The following is a 6398-nucleotide window of genomic DNA, read 5'->3' on the forward strand; positions in this document are numbered from 1 at the left end:
GGTACAAAGAACATGTTAACTTTTTTCCACAAACAGAAATACAAGCTATATTTCCTCATCAAAATACAGTGAAACTATGAATTAACAAAAACCCTTTTATTTTCTCTTTACATACAATATCTTCATTTAATTAAAAAACCATACTTTGGACAAAGAGGATATCACAAAAACAAAAGGACTAGAAAGAAAGACCCTTTTGCCTAGATCATGAAGTGCCGGACTTCCAAGCGTCAAACTACTCATGCTTTTCAGAAGTTTTGCAATCCTGATATGCAACATCAAGCCCAAATAAAACATAAAAAATTTAGTATGGGAGGAGAAAAAGAAGTTGAGATATTACAAGAGCCTAAGAAATGGGACATTTCAACAAAATTTGAAAAGGTCTGTGGGACTCCGTCCTTTCTGCTGCCGCCATGCCATCCAGACAGAGGAAGACCCAGAAACTCCAGGGCCATGTGAACCATGGCCATGGCTGAACTTGTTTCTTTGGGTTTTGTTATTACTGTGTTTGATTTTTTTAAGGTTTTAAATTCTTTTTTATTACATATTTTCTTTATTTACATTTCAAATGTTATCTCATTTCCTGGTTTCCCCTCCAAAAACTCACCAACCCACCTACTCCCTCTTCCTTGTCCTGGCATTCCCCTATACTGAGGCATCAAGCCTTCACACGACCAAGGGCCTCTCTTCCCACTGATGTCCAACAAGGACAACCTCTGCTAGAGGATGGGGCTAGAATCATGTGTACTCTTTGGTTGGTGGTTTAATCCCTGAGAGCTCTGGGGGATCTGGTTGGTTCATATTGTTGTTCCTCCTATGGGGCTCTAAACCCCTTCAGCTCCTTGGGTACTTTCTCTAGCTTCTCCATTGAGCAACCCTGTGCTCAGTCCAATGGTTGGCTGCGAGCATCCACCTCTGTATTTATCAAGCACTGGCAGAGCCTCTCAGAAGATAGCTATATCAGGCTCCTGTCAGCAAGCACTTTTTGGCATCCACAATAGTGTCTGGGTTTGGTAACTGATGACCTTTCCTTCAGTCTCTGCTCCAGACTTTGTGTCTGTATCTCCTCCCATGGGTATTTTGATCCTCCTTCTAAGAAGGACCACACTTTGGTCTTCCTTTTTCTTGAGCTCCTTGTGCTCTATGAATTGTATCTTGGGTAATCTGAGCTTCGGGCTAATATCCACGTAACAGTCAGTACAAGCCATGTGTATTCTTTTGTGATTGGGTTATCTCATTCAGTATCATATTTTTTCAGTTCCATCTATTTGCCTAGGAATTTCATGAATTTATTGTTTTTAATAGCTGAGTAGTACTCGATTGTTCAAATGTACCACATTTTCTGTATCCATTCCTCTGTTGAAGGACAACTGGGGTGTTTCCAGCTTCTGGCAATTATAAATAAGGCTGCTATGAACATCATGGAGCATGTGTCCTTATTATATGTTAGAGCGTCTTCTGGCTGTATGCCAGGAGTGGTATTGCTGGGTCCTCAAGTAGTACTATGTCCAGTTTTCTGAAGAACCAGCAAACTGATTTCCAGAGTAGTTGTACCAGCTTGCAAACCCACCAGCAGTGGAGGAATGTTCCTCTTTTTCCACATCCTTGCCAGCAACTGCTGTCACCTGAGTTTTTTATCTTAGCCATTCTGACTGGCATGAGGTATATCAACGGAATAAAATTAAAGACCCAGAAATAAACCCACACGCCTATGGTCACTTGATCTTTGACAAAGGAGCAAAACCATCCAGTGGGAAAAAAGGACAGCATTTTCAACAAATGGTTCTGGTTCAACTGGTGGTTAGCATGTCGAAGAATGCAAATCGATCCATTCTTATCTCCTTGCATAAAGCTCAAGTCTAAGTGGGTCAAGGACCTCCACATTAAACCAAGTACTAAAGCTAATAAAAAAGAAAGTGGGGAAGAGCCTCGAGCACGTTGGCATAGGGGGAAATTTCCTGAACAGAACACCAATGGCTTATGCTCTAAGATCAAGAATTGACTTCGGGAAAGTTGGTATGAGGCATTACCACTTAAAGAGGAACCAGAGCTTCTGCCCAACTGTCAACCTGGATAAATTGTGGACACTGATCAGCAAACAGACATGGGTCAATGCTGCAAAAATTAAAACTGGAGGTGATGGGTTTTTTTGATCAGGCTACTACAAAGTTCAGGGGAAGGTAGCGCTCCCTAAGCAGCCTATGACTGTGAAGGCCAAATTCTTCCATAGAGGAGCTGAAAAGAAGACTAAGCTTGTTGGAGGTGTCTGTAGCCTAGTGGCTTGAAACCACCCACCCAGAAGGTTAATTAAATACTAACATTTTCAAAAAACATAAAAATAATCATAAAAGCAAATTTGGAACCTGAAGTTAGGATAAGAAAGAATGATGTTCAGCAAAGCCAGGTCAGGACACAAAGTTTGAATTATCAGGGTTGGTCTTGTTTATTTTTGTTTATTTCCACTGTTTAGACATTGATCGATGATATTTGCCTTCATCCACCCAGGCTAGCCATGAAACAGAAGGCTGTTTCATGAAACATGCTGTGTATAGTACACCCAAGAGTACAATTTGATAGGGTTTGGGTCACTTCCATGTTGTGTTTTGCTTTGCTTTCTCTATGCTGTAAAAGCCAGATGCCGTGGCACACACCCACGTAATCCCAGCATTTGTGCATTTGAGAGAGAAATTATGAGTAAGATGCCAGTCCAGAGTATATTATCAACATACAGTTTCTTTTGTAAAAGACAAATGAAATAAAAATTTCAAGTCCAAAAATCTATGAATTTAAATAGACAGTAGAGCACCACTATCAGAGTATTCAGCCTACAAATGACATGGAACCAGGAACTCATACAAAGTCTTCACTTCTACATCTATTATTAAGTCACTTTCATTTATTCATTTATTTATTTATTTATTTATTTACACTCTAGATTTTACCTCGCCCCCTGCCACCCAGTCCACTCTCCGACTGTTTCCCATCTCATACCTCCTCCCTACTCTCCTGTCTTCACAAGGATGTCTCCACCTCCCAGCCCCCACCCCACTGACCTCTAAACTCCCTGGGACCTCCAGTCTCTTGAGGGTTAGGGGCATTATCCCTGATTGAACCCAGGCCTGACAGTCCTCTGCTGTATGTATGTTGGAGGCTTCATATCAGCTGGTGTATGCTGCCTGGTTGGTGGTCCAGTTTCTGAGAAATCTCGGGAGTGCAGGTTGAGACTACTGGTCCTCCTACAGGATCTCCCTTCTCCCTCAGCTTCTTTCAGCCTTTCCCTAATTCAACCACAGGGGTCAGCAGCTTCTGTCCATTGGTTGGGTGCAAATATCTGTATCTGACTCTTTCAGCTGCTTGTTGGATCTTCTAGAGTGTGGTCATGCTAGGTCCATTTTTGTAGTATTCCATTGTGTAAATGAACCACATTTTCTGTGTCCATTAAGGAAACATTGTTCTGTTAACACAATTAGAAACCAGTACTGTAACACAAACATAATTACTATTTCAAAGTTTAAAGTTGGTGGTGCAAGCATTTACAAAATGTATAAATAGCTATTAGGGCTAGGACGACCGTCCAGTCCATAAGGAGATAATCCAGAGATCCTCTTTTCAATCTCCAACACACTCAAAAAAAAAAAAAGTTAGGCACAGTAGTACACCATGATACTCTTAGCACAAAGAAAGTTGCACAAAGAAAGGAGGATCCTTGGGGCTTACTTAGCCAGTCCAACCTAGTTGATGAACTCTATGTCTTTATCTAGAAGTACTAGATGATATTTCTAACACCTGAGACTGCTCTCTGCCCTCCTTGCCCACACATGCTCCAATACCCTCTCAGTAAAATACATATACATTTTTAAAATGTTAAGTTAGTATATCTGTATATGCTATAGACATAAAAGTTTTCAATACAAAGCTTGGGAAATGACTCAATATCTGACAGAGTTTGCTGTGAAAGCAAGATGACGTACGTGAGTTTACACTCTCATCATCCACATGTAAGCTGATATAGCCACACATGACTACTATCATAGTGTTAGGGAAGTGGAAACAGATATATCATGGGGTTCACTGGCCAATGGGCCCAACCAAAATAGCTACCATCAGGTTCAGAGGAGAACTTGTCTCCAATAATAAAAAGTTATTATTATTAATAGCAATTAATAATAATAATGATGATGATGATGATGTATGATTGAGGACCGGTGATGTTGGTACATTTGTTTAATCTCAGCACTTGGAAGGCAAAGGCAGGTGCATCTTTGTTAATTCAAAGTCAGCCTGGTCTACAGAGTGAGTTCCAGGACAGCCAAAGCTACACAGAAATACCCTGTCTTGAAAAACCAAAAAAACCTACACATAAAGGGACACCTGACTCCAGCCGCATATGTAGAAGAGAATGGCATTGTCTGGCATCAATAGAAGGAGAAGCCCTTGCTCCTGTGAAGGCTCAATTTTCCAGTGTAGGGGAATGCCAGGGTAGTGAGTTGAGAGTGAGTAGGTGGGCGGCGGGGGGGGGAGAGGGGGGAGAGAGACATCGCCATAGAAGCAGGAGGAGGGGGATGGGAGAGGAGGTTTCTGGAGGGGAAACTGGGAAAGGGGATAACATTTGAAATGTGAATACATAAAATATCCAATAAAATAAATAAATAATAGAATAAAACAAAACAAAAAACTAAAACCAAATAAATAAATAAAATAATTGGGTTGGACCAAGGCCCTCTGCACATGTGTGACAAATGTGCAGCTTGGTCTTCATGCAGGTCCCCCAACAACTGGAGTGGGCTCTTTCCCTGACTCTGTTGCCTGCCTATTGATCCTGTTCCTCTAACTAGACTGCCTTGTCTGCCCTCAGTGAGAGAGGATGCACCTAGTTCTGTAGTGATTTGTCGTGCATGGTGGGTTGGTACCAAGGGGAACCTCCCCCTTATCAGAGTTGAAAAGGAGTGAGGTATGGGGAGAGGGGTTATGTGAAAGACCAGGAGGAGAGAGGGGGCTGTGATTAGTATGCAAACTACAAAAATTAATGGGAAAGAATAAGGTGTGATGGCTCTTTAATTCCAGTACTTGGGAGGCAGAGGCAGATAGATCTTGGTGAGTTTGAGGCCAGCTTCCTCAGTGCAAACAGTTTTAGGCCAGACAGAGTACATAATGATAATTTGTTTCAAACAAAACAAAACATAGAAAGGGTAGAAAGTTATAAAAGAAGATGCCTAACCAGCTCTGGCCTCTGTGTTCAAGTGTGCATGTGTACACACACACACACACACAAACACACACACATAGACACACACAGACATACACACACATACTGTGTGCGTGTATGTGCTTGCATACATACATATTTATACTTTGTTACCTATGTATTGGCACACACACACACACACACACACACACACACACTACTAAAAACAAACAAACAAAAGAAAAATTTGAAACACAAAGACACACCACAATCATCTCTGAGTAACTTTTGAGAATTTATTTCCTTCCTTTTGATGAAATGCCCTTTGTTGAAAGCTCTATTATAATACTGGTGGTGACCCTGACTTGATATAACACCACAATGTGTCTTTTATTGCCATAGGATACTGAAGAGATCTGCAAATATTCTAGCACTCACCTTTCTTTGTGTGGAGCTGTCAAAGCAGAAATCAATGGCTTTAATGGTCTTAAATTCACCTGCTCACACTATTTCTACATTTACAGACACACACTATTCATTTGTAGTCATTTGGTTTTAAACTGTGTGCATAGGAACAATGGAAGGAAAGTTTTGCCTTGTAATCATTTTTAAAGAACATATTTTAAGCCATATCCACAGAAATTCGCAAAGCTTTAAGAAGGGGGGGAAAAGCGTGTGTGTCATCAGCTTAGCCATACCAAATAAGAAAACTCATACATAAAACATTGCAAAAGTAATGCAGCTTTAGTTCAATCTGTAATTTGTGAGCTATCACAGACTTTCTGGCTTGGCACCACTCAGGAATGTTCAAGAAATGTCATTGTAAAGGTTTGAGAGGACTCTCCAAGGACCAATTAAAGAAAGGGAGAACCAGGAAAGATTGTTCTTCACAAAGAAAAAGCAGGAAGAATGGCTCAGGGTGGATGTGGTTTCCCAATTTTCTTATTTCGTCTGTAAATAGAAAAGCAGAAGCCCAATGCAAATAAATGTCATTGTCATCCTGTCTGGTTATTTGTTTACAGTCATTAAGAAGGTGATTTGCTGCAGTCCATTCTGGTCATGTATTCTCTAAAACCTAGTTGTCCTCCAAGCCCAGACACTAAACAAAGTCATTGATTGCATTGTTCTACAACCACGTGTGTGTGTGTGTGTGTGTGTGTGTGTGTGTGTGTGTGTGGAGGGGGGTGCGTGTGTGTGCATGCATGTGTGTGTG

The 6398-nt window shown here is 41.0% G+C and overlaps 1 pseudogene; it reads left to right on the forward strand.

Annotated features, from left to right (window-relative positions):
- The first annotated feature begins 413 nt into the window (after positions 1 to 413).
- Positions 414 to 2285, forward strand: LOC110322483 (annotated as a pseudogene).
- The last annotated feature ends 4113 nt before the right edge of the window (positions 2286 to 6398 follow it).

This window comes from Mus pahari, chromosome 5 (genome assembly GCF_900095145.1).
Source record: "Mus pahari chromosome 5, PAHARI_EIJ_v1.1, whole genome shotgun sequence".
Lineage (NCBI taxonomy): Eukaryota > Metazoa > Chordata > Mammalia > Rodentia > Muridae > Mus > Mus pahari.